Below are 23,908 nucleotides of genomic sequence, written 5' to 3'. Positions count from 1 at the left end.
TGTCCCGCAAAAAACGAGCCAACATGCAACGTCATCATCGAAAAAATAAAAAAGTTATAGTCCTCAGAATAAAGCGATGTAAAATAATTATTTTTTCTGTAAAATAGTTTTTATCGTATAAAAGTGCCAAAACATAAAAAATGATATAAATGAGGTATCGCTGTAATCGTACTGACCCGCAGAATAAATCTGCTTTATCCATTTTACCAAACGTGGAATAGTATAAACGCCCCCCCCCCAAAAGAAATTCATGAATAGCTGTTTTTTGGTCATACTGCCTCACAAAAATTTGAATAAAAAGCGATCAAAAAATGTCATGTGCCCAAAAATGTTACCAATAAAAACGTCAACTCATCCCGCAAAAAACAAGACCTCACATGACTCTGTGGACCAAAATATGGAAAAATTATAGCTCTCAAAATGTGGTAACCCAAAAAAATATTTTTTGCAATAAAAAGCGTCTTTTAGTGTGTGACAGCTGCCAGTCATAAAAATCTGCTAAAAAACCCGCTATAAAAGTAAATCAAACCCCTCTTCATCACCCCCGTAGTTAGGGAAAAATAAAGAAAATAAAGAAATTTATTTATTTCCATCTTCCCATTAGGGCTAGGGTTAGGGCTAGGGTTAGGGCTAGGGCTAGGGCTAGGGCTAGAGTTAGGGTATGTGCACACGATGCAGATTTAGTGCAGAACTGCAGCAGATTTTTCTGCAGCAGAAACGCTGCAGAACTGCACTGTGATCACAGTACAATGTAAATCAATGTGAAAAAAAAAGCTGTGCACATGGTGCAGAAAAATCTGCGCAGAAACGCTGCAGATTTCAAAGAAGTGCATGTCACTTCTTTTGTGCAGTTCTGCAGCGTTTCTGCACCCCTCCATAATAGAAATCTGCAGGTGCGTTTTTGATGCGTTTTTGGTGCGTTTTATATGCGTTTTTTATGCGTTTTTTGTGCAGATTTGTGCTCAAAAAATGCATAAAAAATGCATAAAAAACGCATCAAAAACGCATCAAAAACGCATCAAAAACTCACCTGCAGATTCTGCCAGGAGATGCAGATTTAGTGCAGAACTGCAGCAGATTTTTCTGCACCAAATCTGCATCGTGTGCACATTCCTATTAGGTATATACTCACCCTCGGACGCGCCCTGCTTCTTTCCGGCAGCCTTCCTTCCTAAGAATCAGCGCTTGCAGGACCTTGCGGTGACGTCGCGGCTTGTGATTGGTCGCGCGAGCGGTCACATGGGCGGTCGCGCGACCAATCACAAGCCGCGACGTCACCGCAAGGTCCTGCAAGCACTGATTCGAAGGAAGAAAGGCTGCCGGTTAGTACCAGGGCGTGTCAGAGGGTGAGTATAGCAATATTTTTTATTTTAATTCTTTATTTTACACTTAAATCTGAATTCCGATACCAATTCCTGATATCTTAAACATATCGGGAATCGGTATCGGAATTCCGATACCAGATTCAGAAGATCGCCGACTTCATGGCCGACCCCACACAGGGGTCGGATCGGGTTTCATGAAACCCGACTTTGCCAAAAGTCGGCGACTTCTGAAAATGGCCAACCCGTTTCGCTCAACCCTACTCCCTAACAAAAAAAATTTGTTTCCAAAATTGTGCTGATGTAATGTAGACATGTGGGAAATGTTACTTATTAAGTATATTGTGTAACATATATTTGTAATTTAAGGGCATAAAAATTCAAATTTGGAAAATTGCGAAATTTTCTAAATTTTTGCCAAATTTCCATTTTTTTCACAAATAAACACAGGTAATATCAAAGAAATTTCACCACTATCATGAAGTACAATATGTCTTGAGAAAACATTATTAGAATCACCGGGACCTGTTAAAGCATTCCAGAGCTATAACCTCATAAAGGGAAAGTGGTCAGAATTGTAAAAATTGGCCCGGTCACTAACGTGCAAACCACCCTCGGGGCTTAAGGGGTTAAGTGGTGTCTGTGGCCCAATTTTTTGGAAAAAATGGAGACTCTTTTTGGAGCCCCCTTGCTGTGTTTTACATGACGTTGGCAGTGTCAATTCCAGGTGGGTGGGGTCGCTCCCCCCCCTCCCCCCCCCCCTTGTCTTTTAACCTTTAGAAGCTACATACACTATGGCTTGGGGTAACACAGATGGTTGAGTCTGCAGAGCTGTTTACTCATACTATGGCCTGGGATTCGGAGGTCTGCTCCAAAGCGTCAGTGTCTGCAAGTCAGCAGAGTAGCCCACCCATGAAGCATTGCAATCTATGATTCTATAGGGAATTCAGGCAGAACCCCCAGCCCCGGGTGCAGTAAAGACAGAGTAAACTGGCCCTAATGTAAGACACAGGCATTAGATATAAACTGCTGGTCCCTATTATGGTGACACTAGAATTACAGAACTAAATATGCAGCACATATACACACTATACATGTACACACATCATACAGTGCCTTTCGAAAGTATTCGGCTCCCTGGAACTTTTCAACCTTTTCCCACAAATCATGCTTCACACATAAAGATACCAAATGTAAATTTTTGGTGAAGAATCAACAACAAGTGGAACACAATTGTGAAGTTGAATGAAATGTATTAGTTATTTTAAATTTTTGTGGAAATTCAAAAACTGAAAAGTGGGGCGTGCAATATTATTCGGCCCCTTTACTTTCAGTGCAGCAAACTCACTCCAGAAGTTCATTGTGGATCTCTAAATGATCCACTGTTGTCCTAAATGCCTAATGATGATAAATATAATCCATCTGTGTGTAATCAAGTCTCCGTTTTATTGCATCTTCTCTGTGATAGCCTCAGGGTTCTGTTTGAAGCACAGAGAGCATCATGAATACCAAGGAACACAACAGGCAGGTCCGTGATATTGTTGTGGAGAAGTTTAACCCCTTAGTGACAGAGCCAATTTGGTACTTAATGACCGAGCCAATTTTTGCAATTCTGACCACTGTCACTTTATGAGGTTATAACTCTGGAACGCTTCAACGGATCCCGCTGATTCTGAGATTGTTTTTTCGTGACATATTCTACTTCATGTTAGTGGTAACATTTCTTCGATATTACTTGCGATTATTTATGAAAAAAACGGAAATATGGCGAAAATGTTTAAAATTTTGCAATTTTCAAACTTTGTATTTTTATGCCCTTAAATCAGAGAGATATGTCACGAAAAATAGTTAATAAATAACATTTCCCACATGTCTACTTTACATCAGCACAATTTTGGAAACAAAATTTTTTTTTGTTAGGGAGTTATAAGGGTTAAAAGTTGACCAGCAATTTCTCATTTTTACAACACCATTTTTTTTTAGGGACCACATCACATTTGAAGTCATTTTGAGGGGTCTATATGATAGAAAATAATGAAGTGTGACACCATTCTAAAAACTACACCCCTCAAGGTTCTCAAAACCACATTCAAGAAGTTTATTAACCCTTTACGTGCTTCACAGGAACTGAAACAATGTGGAAGGAAAAAATGAACATTTAACTTTTTTTTGCAAACATCTTAATTCAGAACCATTTTTTTTATTTTCACAAGTGTAAAAACAGAAATGTAACCATAAATTTTGTTATGCAATTTCTCCTGAATACGCCAATACCCCATATGTGGGGGTAAACCACTGTTAGGGCGCACCGCAGAACTTAGAAGTGAAGGAGCGCTGTTTTACTTTTTCAATGTTGAATTGGCTGGAATTGAGATTGGATGCCATTTCGCGTTTGGAGAGCCCCTGATGTGCCTAAACAGTGGAAACCCCCCACAAGTGACACCATTTTGGAAACTAGACCCCTTAAGGAACTTATCTAGATGTGTGGTGAGCACTTTGAACCCCCAAGTGCTTCACAGAAGTTTATAACGTAGAGCCGTGAAAATAAAAAAATCGCTTTTGTTTACACAAAAATGATCTTTTTGCCCACAAATTCTTATTTTCACAAGGGTAACAGGAGAAATTAGACCACAAAAGTTGTTGTGCAATTTCTCCTGAGTACGCTGATACCCAATATGTGGGGGTAAACCACTGTTAGGGCGCACCGCAGAGCTTGGAAGAGAAGGAGTGCCGTTTTACTTTTTCAATGTAGAATTGGCTGGAATTGAGATCGGACGCCATGTCGCGTTTGGAGAGCCCCTGATGTGCCTAAACAGTAGAAATCCCCCACAAGTGACCCCATTTTGGAAACTAGACCCCCCATGGAACTTATCTAGATGTGTGGTGAGAACCTTGAATGCCCAAGTGCTTCACAGAAGTTTATAATGCAGAGCCGTGAAAATAAAAAATATTTTTTTTTTCCACAAAAAAGATATTGTAGCCCCCAAGTTTTTATTTTTACAAGGGTAACAAGAGAAATTGGACCCCAAAAGTTGTTGTCCAATTTGTCTTGAGTATGCTGGTACCCCATATGTGGGGGTAAACCACTGTTTGGGCGCACGGCAGAGCTCGGAAGGAAGGAGCGCCGTTTTGGAATGCAGACTTTGATAGAATGGTCTGCGGGTATTATGTTGCATTTGCAGAGCCCCTGATGTACCTAACCAGTAGAAACCCTCCACAAGTGACCCCATTTTGGAAACTAGACCCCCAAGGAACTTATCTAGATGTGTGGTGAGAACTTTGAATGCCCAAGTGCTTCACAGAAGTTTAGAATGCAGTCGTGAAAATAAAAAATATTTTTTTTTTCACAAAAAAGATTTTGTAGCCCCCAAGTTTTTATTTTCACAAGGGTAACAGGAGAAATTGGACTGCAATAGTTGTTGTCCAATTTATCCCGAGTACGCTGATGTGCCATATGTGGGGGTAAACCACTGTTTGGGCGCACGGCAGAGCTCGGAAGGGAAGGAGCGCCTTTTTGGAATGCAGACTTTGATAGAATGGTCTGTGGGCATTATGTTGCGATTGCAGAGCCCCTGATATACCTAAACTGTAGTAACCCCCCACAAGTGACCCCATTTTGGAAACTAGACCCCCCAAGGAACTTATCTAGATGTGTGGTGAGAACTTTGAATGCCCAAGTGCTTCACAGAAGTTTAGAATGCAGAGTCGTGAAAATAAAAAATATTTTTTTTTTTCACAAAAAAGATTTTGTAGCCCCCAAGTTTTTATTTTCACAAGGGTAACAAGAGAAATTGGACCCCAGAAGTTGTTGTCCAATTTATCCCGAGTACGCTGATGCCCCATATGTGGGGGTAACCCACTGTTTGGGCGCACGGCAGAGCTCAGAAGGGAGGGAGCACCATTTGACTTTTTGAGCGCAAAATTGGCTGTCGTGTTTGGAGACCCCCTGATGTACCTAAACAGTGGAAACCCCCCAATTCTAGCTCCAACCCCTAACCCTAATCCCAACCTGATCCATAATCCTAATCACTAACCCTAACCATAATCACAACCCTTACCCCAAAACAACCCTAATGTCAACCCTAACCATAACCCTAATCAAAACCCTAAATCCAACACACCCCTAATCCTAATCTCAACCCTAACCTCAAACCTAACCCTAATCCCAATACACCCCTAATCACAACCCTAACCTTAACCCTAATCCCAAACCTAACCCTAATCCCAAGCGTAACCCTAATGCCAACCCTAACCCTAATACCAACCCTAATCCAAACCCTAAACCTAATCCCAGCTCTAACCCTAACTTTAGCCCCAACCCTAGCCCTAGCCCTAAGGCTACTTTCACACTTGCGTTGTTTGGCATTCCGTCGCAATCCGTCGTTTTGGACAAGAAACGGATCCTGCAAATGTGCCCGCAAGATGCGTTTTTTGCCCATAGTATTGCCGACGGATCGTGACGGATGGCCACACGTCGCGTCCGTCGTGCACTGGATCAGTTGTGTTTTGGCGGAGCGTCGGCACAAAAAAACGTTCAATGAAACGTTTTTTTGTACGTCGCATCCGCCATTTCTGACCGCGCATGCGTGGCCGTAACTCCGCCCCCTCCTCCCCAGGACATAGATTGGGCAGCGGATGCGTTGAAAAACTACAGCTGCTGCCCACGTTGTGCACAATTTTCACAACGTGCGTCGGTATGTCGGGCCGACGCATTGCGACGGCCCCGTACCGACGTAAGTGTGAAAGAAGCCTAACCCTAAATTTAGCCCCAACCCTAACCCTAAATTTAGCCCCAACCCTAACCCTAAATTTAGCCCCAACCCTAGCCCTAACCCTAGCCCTAACCCTAGCCCTACCCCTACCCCTAACCTAACCCTACCCCTAACCTAACCCTACCCCTAACCCTAACCCTACCCCTAACCCTAACCTAACCCTACCCCTAACCTAACCCTACCCCTAACCTAACCCTAGCCGTAACCCTACCCCTAACCTAACCCTAGCCGTAACCCTACCCCTAACCTAACCCTAGCCCTAACCCTACCCCTACCCTAACCCTACCCCTAACCCTACCCCTACCCCTAACCCTACCCCTAACCCTAACCCTACCCCTAACCCTACCCCTAACCTAACCCTAGCCCTAACCCTAACCCTACCCCTACCCTACCCCTACCCCTACCCCTAACCCTACCCCTAACCCTACCCCTAACCCTAACCCTACCCCTAACCCTACCCCTAACCCTACCCCTAACCCTAATTTTAGCCCTAACCGCTGTTCTCCTGCCGGCCGGCAGATGGAGACAGATGGCGGGCGCACTGGGCATGCGTCCGCCATGTTCTTCTGCCGGCGGCCAGGAGGAGCAGCAAGAGGATCCAGGGACCTAGGTGAGTATGCTAGGGTCCCCGAATCCCCCTATTTCTCTGTCCTCTGATGTGCGATCACATCAGAGGACAGAGAATTACACTTTACTTTTTTTTTTTTTTTTTTTTTTTGCGGTCGCCGGTAAACAGTTAATTACCGGCGATCGCAAAACAGGGGTCGCTAAAACCGACCCCCGATCATGCTCTTTGGGGTCTCGGCTAACCCAGGCAGCCGAGACCCCAAAGATTCTCCCGGTGCCGGCCGGCGGGCGCACTGCGCATGCGCCCGCCATTTTGAAGATGGCGGCGCCCACCGGGAGACACGAGGAGCATCGGGGGAGCTAGGTGAGTATTGGGGGGCCACCTGGGACCCCTTTTCTCTGTCCTCCGATGTGCGATCACATCGGAGGACAGAGAAATTAAAAAGAGATCGCTTTTTTTTTTTTTTTTTTTTGCGATCGCCGGTAAACGGTTAATTACCGGCGATCGCAAATGCGGGGAGGGTTAAAAACCCCCCGAATCATGTTCTCTGGGGTCTCGGCTACCCTCGGCAGCCGAGACCCCGGAGAAAATCGGCCTGTGGGGGGCGCTATACACTTTTTCCACAGCGCCGTTAATTAACGGCGCTGTGGTTTAAGTACCCTTAGCGGCCGCCGTTAAAAGGCGTATCGGCGGTCGCTAAGGGGTTAAAGTCGGATTTGGATGCAAAATGATTTCCAAAACTTTAAACATCCCAAGGAGCACTGTGCAAGCAATCATATTGAAATGGAAGGAGTATCAAACCACTGCAAATCTACCAAGACCCGGCTGTCCCTCTAAACTTTGATCTCAAACAAGGAGAAGACTGATCAGAGATGCAGCCAAGAGGCCCATGATCACCCTGGATTAACTGCAGAGATCTACAGCTGAGGTGGGCCAGTCTGTCCATAGGACAACAATCAGTCGTACACTGCACAAATATGGCCTTTATGGAAGAGTGGCAAGAAGAAAGCCATTTCTCAAAGATATCCATAAAAAGTGTCATTTAAAGATTGCAACAAGCCACCTGGGAGACACACCAAACATGTGGAAGAAGGTGCTCTGGTCAGATGAAACCAAAATCGAACTTTTTGGCAACAATGCCAAACAATATGTTTGGTATAAAGGCAACACAGCTCATCACCCTGAACCCCCCATCCCCACTATCAAACATGGTGGTGGCAGCATCATGGTTTGGGCCTGTTTTTCTTCAGCAGGGACAGGGAAGATGGTGAAAATTGATGGGAAGATGGATGGAGCCAAATACAGGACCATTCTTGAATAAAACCTGTTTGACTTTGCAAAAGACTTGAGACTGGGACGGAGATTTGTCTTCCAACAAGACAATGGTCCCAAACATAAAGCAAAATCTACAATGGAATGGTTCACAAATAAACATAACCAGGTGTTAGTATGGCCAAGTCAAAGTCCAGACCTCAATCCAATCGAGAATCTGTGGAAAGAGCTGAAAACTGCTGTTCACAAACGATCTCCATCAAAGCTTACTGAGCTTGAGCTGTTTGCCAAGGAAGAATGGGCAAGAGTCTTGATGTACAAGTCTCTTGATGTACAAAACTGATAGAGACATACCCCAGGTGACTTGCAGCTGTAATCGCAGCAAAAGGTGGCGCAAGTAAGTATTAAGTTAAAGATTAAGTATTAAGATTAAGTATTAAGTTAAAACTTTTCAGTTTTTGATTTTCCACAAAAAATTAAAATAATCAATAAATTTCATTCACCTTCACAATTGTGTTCCACTTGTTGATTCTTCACCAAAAATGTACAAAAATGTATCTTTATGTTTGAAGCATGATATGTGGGAAAAGGTTGAAATGTTCCAGTGAGCCGAATACTTTCGCATGGCACTGTACATACTTGACAATGGTATTGTCGAGCCCAGGGTATACCGGGTGACCCCCTTACCTTGGATCACCTCCCTTTACTCCGATACCTTCCCCCAAACCCATTCCCAAAAAACACAAGACAAGAATTATCTTTTGGAATAATTTGGCCACAGCAGCCTTTTATTTAACACATAAATAAATAACAATTAACCACAATGTAAATATTATCCTGAACTAGGAGGAGTCCTTGAAGCTACAAAGGATCTGGCGAATATCCCAAACATATCTGTGAACATAACCGTAAACACATAATTACTCCCAGCCGTTACCACCCTGGCTTGGGAGCACCAATAAACCCCAAGGATTTCACTGTTCACGAAAACTTCACGGGGATTCGGCCACCCCAGCCGAAAGTCCCCACTAGGGTTGAGCGAAACGGGTCGAAATTGTTCAAAAGTCGCCGACTTTTGGCAAGGTCGGGTTTCATGAAACCCGACCCGACCCGACCCGACCCCAGTGGGGGGTCGGCCATGAAGTCGGCGATCTTTTGAATCTGGAATCGGAATTCCGATCCCGATTCCCGATATGTTTAAGATATCGGGAATTGGTATCGGAATTCAGATTAAAGTGTAAAATATAGAATTAAAATAAAAAATATTGCAATACTTACCCTCTGACGCGCCCTGGTACTAACCGGCAGCCTTCCTCCTTCGAATCCGCGCTTCTAGGACCTTGCCGTGACGTCGCGGTGACGTCGCGGCTTGTGATTGGCCGCGCGGCCGCCCATGTGACCGCTCGCGCGGCCAATCACAAGCCGCGACGTCACCCGCGACGTCGCCGAAGGTCCTGGAAGGGCTGATTCTTAGGAAGGAAGGCTGTCGGAAGGAAGCAGGGCGCTTCCAAGGGTGAGTATATACCTAATAGGAATATACTCACCCTCGGAAGCGCCCTGCTTCCTTCCGACAGCCTTCCTTCCTAAGAATCAGCCCTTCCAGGACCTTCGGCGACGTCGCGGGTGACGTCGCGGCTTGTGATTGGCCGCGCGAGCGGTCACATGGGCGGCCGCGCGGCCAATCACAAGCCGCGACGTCACCCGCGACGTCACCGAAGGTCCTGGAAGGCTGATTCTAAGGAAGGAAGGTTCCCGGTTAGTACCAGGGCGCGTCAGAGGGTAAGTATAAGGATATTTTTTATTTTAATTCTATATTTTACACTTAAATATGGATCCCAGGGCCTGAAGGAGAGTTTCCGCTCCTTCAGACCCTGGGAACCATGGAAACCCAATGCACTGCATTGGGTTTCGAGTTTCGGCCGACCCCGACCCCGACTTTTTTATAGGATCGGCCGATTTCATTCGACCCGACTTTTCCAAAAGTCGGGTTTCGTGAAACCCGACCCGATCCTATAAAAGTGAAGGTCGCTCAACCCTAGTCCCCACCACTATTCACCAGATCCAAAACCTGTTAAACTCCGAAAACAGGGGACCCATATGCCGATGGATCCCCCGAACCAATTTCCACCAACTCCAAGGACTCCCCCCAGCCGCCACAGCCACAATGACCCGTTAACATAAGAACCCCGAAACTAAAACCACCTATCGTACTTAAAACAAAGGGGGCGGGAGGGCGGGATGCTCCTGAGTCTTGAAGAGCGGGAACTGACAGGCTCCACCCCCACCTATCCCATATTACCCCCCATACATAGGCCCTCCTCTCAATCACCCTAAAACCCACCTCCAACCCCTTGTCATGCTGGCCTCCGCTCAGGCCTTGTTGTGGGGGTTGGGCGGCCCTGCTCCAGCCATTACTTTATACATATAGAAACACAAGGACAAATATAAAATATATACACACAGAAACAGTTTGCATACAGTATATACAGTATGCTCACATATATATAGACATACATTTACACAATATAATGCACACATAGAATATACATATATAATATACACAGACACACATACTATTTACTATATGTACATGCACATATACATACACACAAATGCACCCCAGATATACACAATCATACTATATACATGTACACACATACTATATACACGTATACAGACACACACACTGTATACTACCCATGTACACACACAGATACACATATATATTTATAGTTACCAGGTCCTGAGGATGTAGGAGCAGTCATGATGAGTAGGAGGTGACACACACCCAGGGCTGCAGACATTGTCCTGCCACAGTTCTGACCTCTGCTGCACTATGATCGCCCCCCCCCCCACTCTCTACCTCTAACCTGACACTGCAGGGGAAAGAGATTGGGGATTGGAGGGGGTTTAGGATGAAGGACTACCGAGGATGCACAGCATTATTCACTGTAAGTAATGCTGTAAACCCTCTGGGCACTTCTTAAAGGGTTTGCAAACACAGGGGGCCCCCTGTGTGGGTGGGGGCCCCAGGCGGCTGCCTTGTCTGCCTGCCCCAAACCCCAGCCCTGCTTTTCCTAACACTCCTCCCTCACATTTAGACTCCTATACCTGTGCCACTCTTGCTAGTTGTTGAAAAATTCTTCTTTGTGGTGTATGGGGGCCCCACTGTTTTAGGCTCTCGTTAGCGGGGTCCTTGAGGAGAAGACTTCTAAACTCCTTCAGCATATTAATTCTCAAGGTGATAGCGGGTTCATAATTCACCACCCCTTTCTGTCCCAGGTCTTTCCTACAGACAGACACTTGCATCCATACCACCCCTGCGACCGGGATGGGTAGTTGGTTGGCCGCCATCAGCTTTATCTCAGTGCCCCATTCAGGTTGGTTTGCTTGGGGAAAGTGTTGTCGATAGTAAGCCTCTGGCATCGTTGTCACCTGCGAGCCCGTGTACACAAGACATCGCACTGCTTGTCTGTCCATTTTTGCCCACATTAGGGGGCATGTTGACACTAAACTTGTGGGACTTCCGCTCCTCCTCCTCACCTGTTCTGGCTTCAGGTGGTGTCCCCTTGGCTCGGAGCCCTCTAGTTTAATGGGAGGCATGATGTCACCCTTTCTCGGCGAGTGCACTCCTGTGCAATGTGTCCACTCTCTCCGCAGTTGTAACAAATGATGAGCCTCAGCCGGCGAAGCATTCTGGAGTCACGGCGGGACTCTGGGCCTTCCCTGCTCTCTGGAGAATTACTGGCAGCCTCCGTTTTTTTCTTTATGTCAGCCAGTTCTTCTTTCACACTTATTAGTTCTCTTCTCAGTTCTTCTACCCAGCAATGGTGTTTACAGACACCCCCACGCTCTGGACCTTTCCCCCCGGGATTGTCACCCCCTGCTCCTGTTCACGCATGCGTGCCTCACTCCCTACTTCAGGGAAAGTAATTTGGGGGTTCACCTGTACTCATTCTCGCAGGGCTTGTTTTGTCAGCACATCTCGCAAACCTCTCACTAGGAGGTCTCGTAGCATTATGTCTGTGGGTCCTACTCCCCTTCCGTCTTTTCTAATAATTGCAGTGTGTAGCTCTTGTAATGCATTCATACAGTAGTGTAGCTACTGGGGTCAGAGGGTGCCATCGCCCCGGGCCCGGTGCTTAGAGGGGGCCCACCCGGAGCTACGCTACTGCAGCACGCCGATGCAGTTACATTCTGTGGAAGAGCAGGGAGAATCAATCTCCCTGCTCTGCCGCTATTGGGCCCCTGAGCAGGCGAGGGGGTCCAGTGTCAGCAGTGGGCCCCCCGCCCATCATCGCAAGGTCAGCTGTTTCGGCATTTAGCCGATACAGCTGACCACATTGATGAGGGAAGGAGTGCTGCACTACGCTCCTTCTCCCATCATCTCCCTGTCAGCGTCTGACGTCACCGACACCTACACTGACAGCGGGCGCAATTATGTCAATACTCGGCGTCCGCTGTCAGGAGATGAGCAGGAGCTCGGAGCACTGCGGGAACAAGGAGGAAGAGAGGTGAGCATTTATTGTTTTTTTACGGGGTGCTGCCTTATACTACAGGGTCTGCTTTTGGGGGTGCTGCCTTTTACTACAGGGTCTGCCTATGGGGATGCTGACTCATACTACAGGGTCTGCCTATGGGGGTGCTGCCTTATACTGCAGGGTCTGCCTATGGGGATGCTGCCTTATACTGCAGGGTCTGCCTATGGGGTGCTGCCTTTTGCTACAGGGTCTGCCTATGGGGGTGCTGCCTTATACTACAGGGTCTGCCTGTGGGGGTGCTGCCTTATACTGCAGGGTCTGCCTATGTGGGTGCTGACTTATAGTACAGGGTCTGCCTATGGGGGTCTGCCTTAAACTACAGAGTCTGCCTATTTGGTGCTGTCTTATACTGCAAGGTCTGCCTATCGGGATGCTGCCTTAAACTACAGGGTCTGCCTATCGTGTTGCTGCCTTATACTGCAGAGTCTGCCTATGGGGTGCTGTCTTATATTGCAGGGTCTTCTTATGGGGTATGTTGCCTTAAACTACAGGGTCTGCTTACAGGGTGCTGTTTAATTCTACAGGGTCTGCCTATGGGGGTGCTGCCTTATACTACGGGGTCTACCTATGGGGGTGCTGCCTTTTACTACAGGGTCTGAATATGGGGGTGCTGCCTTATACTACAGGGTCTGCCTATGAGGGTGCTGCCTTATACTACAGGGTCTGCCTATGGAGTGCTGCCTTATACTGCAGGGTCTGCCTATGGGGTGCTGCCTTTTGCTACAGAATCTGCCTATGGGGTGCTGCCTTATACTACAGAGTCTGCCTATGGGGACTGCCTTATACTACAGGGTCTGCCTATGGGTTTGCTGCCATATACTACAGGGTCTGCCTGTGGGGGTGCTGCCTTATACTGCAGGGTCTGCCTATGTGGGTGCTGACTTATACTACATGGTCTGCCTATGGGGGTCTGCCTTAAACTACAGAGTCTGCCTATGGGGTGCTGTCTTATACTACAAGGTCTGCCAATTGGGGTGCTGCCTTATACTACAGGGTCTGCCTATCGTGTTGCTGCCTTATACTGCAGAGTCTGCTTATGTGGTGCTGTCTTATACTACAGGGTCTGCTTATGGGGGATGCTGCCTTAAACTACAGGGTCTGCTTATGGGGTGCTGTTTAATACTACAGGGTCTGCCTATGGGGGTGCTGCCTTTTACTACAGGGTCTGCCTATCGTGTTGCTGCCTTATACTGCAGAGTCTGCCTATGGGGTGCTGTCTTATATTGCAGGGTCTTCTTATGGGGTATGTTGCCTTAAACTACAGGGTCTGCTTACAGGGTGCTGTTTAATTCTACAGGGTCTGCCTATGGGGGTGCTGCCTTATACTACGGGGTCTACCTATGGGGGTGCTGCCTTTTACTACAGGGTCTGAATATGGGGGTGCTGCCTTATACTACAGGGTCTGCCTATGAGGGTGCTGCCTTATACTACAGGGTCTGCCTATGGAGTGCTGCCTTATACTGCAGGGTCTGCCTATGGGGTGCTGCCTTTTGCTACAGAATCTGCCTATGGGGTGCTGCCTTATACTACAGAGTCTGCCTATGGGGACTGCCTTATACTACAGGGTCTGCCTATGGGTTTGCTGCCATATACTACAGGGTCTGCCTGTGGGGGTGCTGCCTTATACTGCAGGGTCTGCCTATGTGGGTGCTGACTTATACTACATGGTCTGCCTATGGGGGTCTGCCTTAAACTACAGAGTCTGCCTATGGGGTGCTGTCTTATACTACAAGGTCTGCCAATTGGGGTGCTGCCTTATACTACAGGGTCTGCCTATCGTGTTGCTGCCTTATACTGCAGAGTCTGCTTATGTGGTGCTGTCTTATACTACAGGGTCTGCTTATGGGGGATGCTGCCTTAAACTACAGGGTCTGCTTATGGGGTGCTGTTTAATACTACAGGGTCTGCCTATGGGGGTGCTGCCTTTTACTACAGGGTCTGCCTATGGGGGTGCTGCCTTATACTACAGGGTCTGCCTATGGGGGAGCTGCCTTATACTACAGGGTCTGCCTATGAGGGTGCTGCCTTATACTACAGGGTCTGCCTATGGAGTGCTGCCTTTTACTACAGGGTCTGCCTATGGGGTGCTGCCTTATACTACAAAGTCTGCCTATGGGGACTGCCTTATACTACAGGGTCTGTCTATGGGGTGCTGTCTTATACTACAGGGTCTGCTTATGGGGTATGTTGCCTTAAACTACAGGGTCTGCTTATGCGGTGCTGTTTAATACTACAGGGTCTGCCTATGGGGGTGCTGCCTTATACTACTGGGTCTACCTGTGGGGGTGCTGCCTTTTACTACAGGGTCTGCCTATGGGGGTGCTGCCTTATACTACAGGGTCTGCCTATGAGGGTGCTGCCTTATACTACAGGGTCTGCCTACGGAATGCTGCCTTATACTGCAGGGTCTGCCTATGGGGTGCTGCCTTTTGCTACAGAGTCTGCCTATGGGGTGCTGCCTTATACTACGGAGTCTGCCTATGGGGACTGCCTTATACTACAGGGTCTGCCTATGGGTGTGCTGCCTTATACTACAGGGTCTGCCTGTGGGGGTGCTGCCTTATACTGCAGGGTCTGCCTATGTGGGTGCTGACTTATACTACAGGGTCTGCCTATGGGGGTCTGCCTTAAACTACAGAGTCTGCCTATGGGGTGCTGTCTTATACTACAAGGTCTGCCAATTGGGGTGCTGCCTTATACTACAGGGTCTGCCTATCGTGTTGCTGCCTTATACTGCAGAGTCTGCTTATGGGGTGCTGTCTTATACTACAGGGTCTGCTTATGGGGGATGCTGCCTTAAACTACAGGGTCTGCTTATGGGGTGCTGTTTAATACTACAGGGTCTGCCTATGGGGGTGCTGCCTTTTACTACAGGGTCTGCCTATGGGGGTGCTGCCTTATACTACAGGGTCTGCCTATGGGGGAGCTGCCTTATACTACAGGGTCTGCCTATGAGGGTGCTGCCTTATACTACAGGGTCTGCCTATGGAGTGCTGCCTTTTACTACAGGGTCTGCCTATGGGGTGCTGCCTTATACTACAAAGTCTGCCTATGGGGACTGCCTTATACTACAGGGTCTGTCTATGGGGTGCTGTCTTATACTACAGGGTCTGCTTATGGGGTATGTTGCCTTAAACTACAGGGTCTGCCTATGGGGGTGCTGCCTTATACTACTGGGTCTACCTGTGGGGGTGCTGCCTTTTACTACAGGGTCTGCCTATGGGGGTGCTGCCTTATACTACAGGGTCTGCCTATGAGGGTGCTGCCTTATACTACAGGGTCTGCCTACGGAATGCTGCCTTATACTGCAGGGTCTGCCTATGGGGTGCTGCCTTTTGCTACAGAGTCTGCCTATGGGGTGCTGCCTTATACTACGGAGTCTGCCTATGGGGACTGCCTTATACTACAGGGTCTGCCTATGGGTGTGCTGCCTTATACTACAGGGTCTGCCTGTGGGGGTGCTGCCTTATACTGCAGGGTCTGCCTATGTGGGTGCTGACTTATACTACAGGGTCTGCCTATGGGGGTCTGCCTTAAACTACAGAGTCTGCCTATGGGGTGCTGTCTTATACTACAAGGTCTGCCAATTGGGGTGCTGCCTTATACTACAGGGTCTGCCTATCGTGTTGCTGCCTTATACTGCAGAGTCTGCTTATGGGGTGCTGTCTTATACTACAGGGTCTGCTTATGGGGGATGCTGCCTTAAACTACAGGGTCTGCTTATGGGGTGCTGTTTAATACTACAGGGTCTGCCTATGGGGGTGCTGCCTTTTACTACAGGGTCTGCCTATGGGGGTGCTGCCTTATACTACAGGGTCTGCCTATGGGGAAGCTGCCTTATACTACAGGATCTGCCTATGAGGGTGCTGCCTTATACTACAGGGTCTGCCTATGGGGTGCTGCCTTACACTACAGAGTCTGCCTATGGGGCTGCCTTATGCTATAGAGTCTGCCTATGGGTGCTACCTTGTGCTATAGAGTCTGCCTATTGGTGCTGCCTTGTGCTATAGAGTCTGCCTATGGGGGTGCAGTTATATAATAGAGAGTAGGCCTATCAGGAGTGTATTATACTATATTTAGGATGATCTGGTGCATTATACTATATGGAGGCTATCTAGGGGACCATCATACAGGGTGGAGATTACAGTGAGGGGGCCATTGTACACTGTGGGGATTACAGTGAAGGAGCCATCATACAGTGTTGGAGCCATCAACCAGGGGGGAGACTCGGGGCATTATTAAATGTAAAGTGGGTACTTATTTTTATAGGAAAACTCGGGTTACTGTGACTGTCAACAGGGCACACAGAGGGCATTATTACTTTCTAGGGAGCATAGCCTTGATGGGCCGGGCCGATGTTTAGATAGTCTATTGTCAAGAGTTTCAGAGGAGCGGAGTCTATTGTCAAGAGTTCCAGAGTAGCGGAGGTTACAATGGACTGAACGGGAGCTTTCTACTCTGGTGGCTTAGCCAGTTCACATGTCCAGTACATTCTACAAGCCTCATCCACTTTCGTCCTCAACTGGGGGTGGAAAATGAACCGTTGAAGCCATTGAAATGTTTTCTCTGCACCAAAGTGGGCTCCTTGTGCAGCAACAGCAATTTCAGACAATGACATGGTTGGAACGAGGAGTTGCCAGGTCACATTCTGCTCAGTCTGCAGTTGCGTTCTCCGATATAGTAAGCCGTTTTTCATCCAAGTTGTTCCCATTGTCGTAGGATCCGCAACACCTCCGGGGACAATGTACCTCTTTCTGTCGAGCTGGGAAGTCTCTGAGAAGTCACACAGCATCTTAACAAAGCCAGTTCACCATCTTCCTGTTGAAGCTGAACTCACTCATCTCGAGTTCATCCCAGTATACCATCTTGGACTAAAGAATGTATCTGTCACTGCGTTGCCTCCACCGTCCTGGTGGACCTCCAGAATCTAGGGACTTCATCCTCCTCTAGTTCTTCATCTCTGTCCCGCTCAGGTCTGGTATTCTTCCTCCTGGACAGGGCATCGGCGTGGGTATTTTCTGCCCCTCTTCTGTAGGTAATCTTATAGCGGAATTTCGCCATTCTGGCCACCCATTGCTGTTCCAGGGCCCCCAGTCTCGTGTTCTCCAGGAGCACAAGCGGGTTGTTATCAGTACGCACCAACACTTCGGAGCCAGGCAAATATTCTTCAAATCTCTCCGTCGTAGCCCAAACCAACCCCAACTTGAAAGAACTGTAATTGTGCGAATTGAGTTCGGAATCGTGAAGGGACCGACTTGCATAAGCGATCACCCTCTCTCTCCCATTCTGCATCTGTGACATCACAGCTCCAAGTCCCAGCAGACTCCCATCAGTGTGGAGAATGAACGGTTGAGAGAAATCTGCATAAGCCAGGATAGGAGCTTCAATGAGTGCCTTATTGAGATCTTAAAAGGCTGCTTCTTGGGGCCCCTTCCAGCAGATCTTCCAGTTCTTGGCACCCGAGGGTACCTTTTTCAACAGTTCCTGTAAGGGCTTTGCCCATCGAAATTCTTCACAAACTGCCTGTAATAACCGGACAGTCCCAAGAACGCCTGTATATCTTTCACAGTCTCCGGAGTGGGTCATTCTTGAATCACGGCAACCTTCTCTATGGAGGGTTCTACCCCTTCAGCAGAAACGACATGGCCCAGGTATCCAATTTGCATGCGGAACAAATGGCACTTCTTTGGATTCACCTTTAGTCCATGTTTCTGAAGGTGGGCCAACACTTGTTCCAGACGTTGCAGATGTTCCTCGAATGAAGTCACAAAGACTATAATGTCATCCAGGTAGTTGAGCATTGATTCAAAGTTCAAATCCCCTAGGCACCTCTCCATGAGACATTGACCGGGAGCATTGGCTAAGCCGAACGGCATGCAGTTGAACTCGTACAGGCCGTGGGAAGAATGAAGGCAGTCTTTGCTCGATCTTGTTCAGACATGGGGACTTGCCAGTAGCCGCTAGCCAGGTCCAGTGTAGAGAAGAACGTGGCTTTCCCCAGAGCAGACAGGGACTCCTCAATTTGGGGTAACGGGTACGAGTCCCTCACCATACAGGCGTTGAGTGTCCGGTAATCCGCACAAAAACGCAAGGTGCGTTATTTCGTGCGAAATGACCTTGGTGCAGCCAAAATCATCCTCATGGAGGGCGAAAACTTCTTTGTACCTTCCCAGCAGGGCTTTTACCTGCTGCACCCGGGTGGGTTTGAGTTCAGCCAGCTCCGCCCGCATTCGTTCCAGTATGGGTCGGCCCTCCTTGATGTAATGAGATTCTAGCAGAGAGATGGAGCTTACTGACACAGTCCAGGTTTCTCCGGGTTGTGCCACCAGTTGTACCGCTTGGGGGGGCATTATTTCCTCAGGTAGATTCATTATTCAGGCCACCACAATTCTGGGAACCACAGTAGCGTCATGATCCCTTAAGTTAATGCACCGCACCGGAACAGTCCCTTCCTGCACAAAGGCTAATGTATGCACCATTAGAAGTCCGGTGGGTAGTTGTTCAGAAGAGGCTGGTACGATTTGGACCTCAACCCCCTCCAAGGGGACACAAGTGAGAACGGGCAGAGACAGTACTGTTTGTCCTGGTGGAAGAACAATTTTGGTGGAAGCCGGGACAATTACTTTTCCTCAGGGCCGTTTTTTGAGAAAATGGGGCCCTGGGCAAAATTCAAAATGGGGCCCCCAATCCTGAAATATTTCAGCAACACTGTTAGGGCCCCTTCACATGTCCATATAAAATATGTACGTGTTACACCGATATCGATGTCACCATTGTTTTCAATCAGTGTGTCATCCATGTGCAATCTGTGTTTTTCCACTATGGATACTGGAAATTAAATTACAAAACCTCTCACATACTTTCCACGAAACCCAATGCAAGTCAATGGGGGAGCATAATCGGCAGTGACTGAGTAGAGGCCAGGAAAACATGTACAGAGCCCCTTGTATTGGCAAAAACATCCATTCTTGCTACTGAAGCTTGTCAATCATAATTTAGCTTATAATAATTGTAAGGCATTGGAAATTTGGGGTCATTTGGCTAAAATTGTGGGGGGTAGGGCTGGTTCAAGCAATTAGTGGGCCAAGGACATCTGGACCACGTCACGGCAGTGGAGCAGGGAGAGGTAAGTATTTCAACTTTGCAAGTGCTGTGATCCTGAGCAAGCAGGGGGGGCCCACTCGTTGGCATTGGCACTGGCACAGGGCCCCTCAAAGTACAGCGGTGTGTTTTCACGGCGGGGGCGCCTCCCACCGGCAGCAACACTTTTGCGTACTATGAGAGGCCCTGTGCCAGTGACGTCGCCAACGAGTATTCCTCCCCCCACCTGATGAAGGAACCTGCACCTTCATCTGCACCTTCCTCTTTGTCCCCATGTAATGTGGTATGGTATATAAAGGCACAGATGATTGGCCTCGGGAAGACCAAAACATCCAACACCGCGGAGACACCATCACGTGTTTCTCAACGCAGTGATTCCAGAACACTGCCCCCATCCCTTATGGGAAATATGCAGATGCATGTAAAGAAGCTGCGGAGACACCATCACGTGTTTCTCGACGCAAGCAGTGAATAGCCAGGCCTTTTCCCGGGAAGGAACAACCACGGGAAGGGCAGCATCCTATGAAGGAAAGCCACCTATGCCAAGCATGGTATCCATCCACAGAAAGCTGTTTCGGGGTTTTTGCCCCTCATCAGTGTGGAGTAGGAATCTGGCTATTAGGAGCAGTGCCTAGTAAAAAGGCTATAAAGGCACAGATGATTGGCCTCGGGAAGACCAAAACATCCAACACCGCGGAGACACCATCACATGTTTCTCAACGCAGTGATTCCAGAACACTGCCCCCATCCCTTATGGGAAATATGCAGATGCATGTAAAGAAGCTGCGGAGACACCATCACGTGTCTTTCGACTCAAGCAGTGAATAGCCAGGCCTTTCCCCAGGAAGGAACAACCACGGGAAGGGCAGCATCCTATGAAGGAAAGCCACCTATGCCAAGCATGGTATCCATCCATTTCAGCAGGGTCACAATCTTGCAGTGTAGCGTGCACGGGGAATGTTGCTTTATGGGTCAATGCACCAGCAGACTCATCTATCACTGGCTAGGCAATGGGCAGGATGAGGGGGAAACAGATATGGGCCCAAAGAATAAAGTGGGCTAAATGCAGTTCAAAATTGGTAACAGGACTAACCAGGGGGCATTGCTTTGTTCAGTGGAGGACAACTGGAATGAGAGGCTGACACAGAGAGTAGGCCCAAATCAGTAAGTATTCTAAATGCAGTTCAAAATTGGCAACAGTAGTAAACTGGCGGCACAGCTTTGTTCACTGGAGGAGAACAGCAAGGAGCGGCAGACACAGATAGAAGGCCCCAACCCAACTAGTAGGCCTAATGCAGTGTTGTTTTCAACAACTACTAAACGAGAGTCGGAAGATCGAAGCAATGGAGAGGAAACCTGGGGAACACCTTGGAGTGGAATACACCGTCTCTACACCCCATACCCAATTTGTAGGCCTAATGCAGTGTCGTTTTCAACAACTACTAAACGAGAGTCGGAAGATCGAAGCAATGGAGAGGAAACCTGGGGAACACCTTGGAGTGGAACACACCGTCTCTACACCCCATACCCAATTTGTAGGCGTAATGCAGTGTAGTTTTCAACAATTACTAAACGAGAGTCAGAAGATCGAAGCAATGTAGAGGAAACCTGGGGAACACCTTGGAGTGGAACACACCGTCTCTACACCCCGTACCCAATTTGTAGGCCTAATGCTGTGTAGTTTTCAACAACTACTAAACGAGAGTCGGAAGATCGAAGCAATGGAGAGGAAACCTGGGGAACACCTTGGAGTGGAACACACCGTCTCTACACCCCATACCCAATTTGTAGGCCTAATGCAGTGTCGTTTTCAACAACTACTAAACGAGAGTCGGAAAACCGAAGCAATGGAGAGGAAACCTGGGGAACACCTTGGAGCGGCAGACACCGTTAGTAGGCCCTACCGAAGTAGTAGCCCCAATGCAGTTTTCAAATTCCTAGAGGCTGAAAACAAGACTATTGACGCTCAGCTTTTTTCAAAGGAGGACAGCTGTATTGAGTGGCGCAGACAGACACAGGTAGTAGGCCTTAAACCAAAAATGTGGCTCAATGCAGTTTAAAAAAGGTTACAGGGGTACACAGGCAGCATTGGTCTGGTCAGTGGAGGACAATTTCAATTATGGACCGCAGACAGACTTTGTACGCCTACTATTAAAAAAAGGATGCTCTATGCAATTAAAAATAGGTTCCAGGGGTCCACGGGCAGCAGTGGTGTTGTCAGTGGAGGAGTATTGGAAGGAGGGACCTTCATAGGCCTAACATAACAAAATTAGGCTGTAGGCACTTTAAAATTGGTTCCAGGGGTACACGGGCAGCAGTGGTGTGGTCAGCGGAGGACAATTTTAATTAGGGACTGCAGACAGACTTTGTAGGCTGTCCCCTGTGGACTGTTGTGAGTTCTGTTTTTGGGCTCCCTCTGGTGGTTACTGATGTTACTGGGTGATTTGTGTTCTGCTGTCTCTGGTGTCCACCTGTTCTATTAGGATTTGGGAGTTTCCTATTTAACCGGGCTTTCTTGTCATTTCCCCGCCGGCTATCAAGGTTATCAGAGTGTTTTGTTACCTCAGCTTCTGGCTTCAGTAATCTTCAGGACAAGCTAAGTTTTTGATTTTCTTGTTTCACGTTTTGCTTTATTTTTGTCTTGTCCAGCTTGCATGTAATTGTTTCTTTGCTGCTGGTTGCTCTAGTGGGCTGTAATTGCTCCTCATGTTCCATGAGTTGGAACATGAGTTCAAGTAAGGAACATGAGTTCAAGTAATTACAGGATGGTTTTTTGAAGGGTTTTTTGCTGACCGCGCAGTTTACTTTTGTATCCTCTGCTATCTAGTTTTAGCGGGCCTCATTTTGCTAAATCTGTTTTCATACTGTGTATGTGCCTTCCTCTCATTTCACCGTCATTATATGTGGGGGGCTGCTATTTCTGTGGGGTATTTCTCTGGAGGCAAGAGAGGTCTGTGTTTCTTCTTATAGGGGAAGTTAGATCTTCGGCTGGTGCGAGACGTCTAGGATCAACGTAGGCACGTTCCCCGGCTATTGTTATTTGTGTGTTCAGGTTTAGGGTCGCGGTCAGCTCAGGTTCCATCACCCTAGAGCTCGTTGGTGCTTGTCCTTTTGTGATTCCCTGCCATTGGAATCATGACAGTATAGCCGGCCAAAGATGTTTGGGCTGAAGTAGGAGGAAAAGTAGTCTGAGAAAGTTTTTTTTTTTTTTTCCTCTCCTCTGAGGTTGCTGCCTAGCCTTAATTACAGCCTGGCTGATTTTTTTTTTTTTTTTTCCTCCTCTTAATCTTTGATTGGCTCTGACCTTAGCTGTTTATCATGGACGTCCAGAGTTTAGCTTCCAGCTTGAATAATCTTGCTGCTAAGGTTCAAAATATACAAGATTTTGTTGTACATGCTCCTATGTCTGAACCTAGAATTCCTATTCCAGAGTTCTTTGCTGGAGATAGATCTCGTTTTCTGAATTTTAGGAACAATTGCAAGCTGTTCCTTTCTTTGAAATTTCGCTCTTCTGGAGACCCTGCTCAGCAGGTTAAGATTATTATATCTTTCCTGCGGGGTGACCCTCAAAATTGGGCATTTGCATTGGCACAAGGGGATCCTGCTTTGCTTAATGTGGATGCGTTTTTTCTGGCATTGGGTTTGCTCTATGAGGAACCTAACCAGGAAATTCAGGCTGAAAAAGCTTTATTAGCTCTCTCTCAGGGGCAAGATGAAGCAGAAATATATTGTCAAAAATTTCGGAAATGGTCAGTGCTTACTCAGTGGAATGAGTGCGCCCTGGCTGCAAAGTTCAGAGATGGCCTTTCTGAGGCCATTAAAGATGTTATGGTGGGGTTCCCTGCGCCTACGGGTCTGAATGAGTCTATGACTATGGCTATTCAGATTGATCGGCATTTACGGGAGCGCAAACCTGTGCACCATTTGGCGGTGTCTTCTGAACAGGCACTTGAGACAATGCAATGTGATAGAGTTCAGTCTAGAAGTGAACGGCAAAACTATAGGCGGAAAAATGGGTTGTGCTTTTATTGTGGTGATTCAGCTCATGTTATATCAGCATGCTCTAAACGCACTAAAAAGGTTGATAAGTCTGTTGCCATTAGTACGTTACAGTCTAAGTTCATTCTGTCTGTGACTCTGATTTGCTCATTATCATCCATTTCCGTCGATGCCTATGTAGATTCAGGCGCTGCCCTGAGTCTTATGGATTGGTCATTTGCCAAGCGATGTGGGTTTAGTCTTGAGCCTCTGGAAGTCCCTATTCCTTTGAAGGGAATTGACTCTACACCTTTGGCTATGAATAAACCTCAGTACTGGACACAAGTGACCATG

This window comes from Ranitomeya imitator, chromosome 1 (assembly GCF_032444005.1).
Source record: "Ranitomeya imitator isolate aRanImi1 chromosome 1, aRanImi1.pri, whole genome shotgun sequence".
NCBI classification, from domain to species: domain Eukaryota; kingdom Metazoa; phylum Chordata; class Amphibia; order Anura; family Dendrobatidae; genus Ranitomeya; species Ranitomeya imitator.
This window is presented reverse-complemented; position numbering follows the sequence as displayed.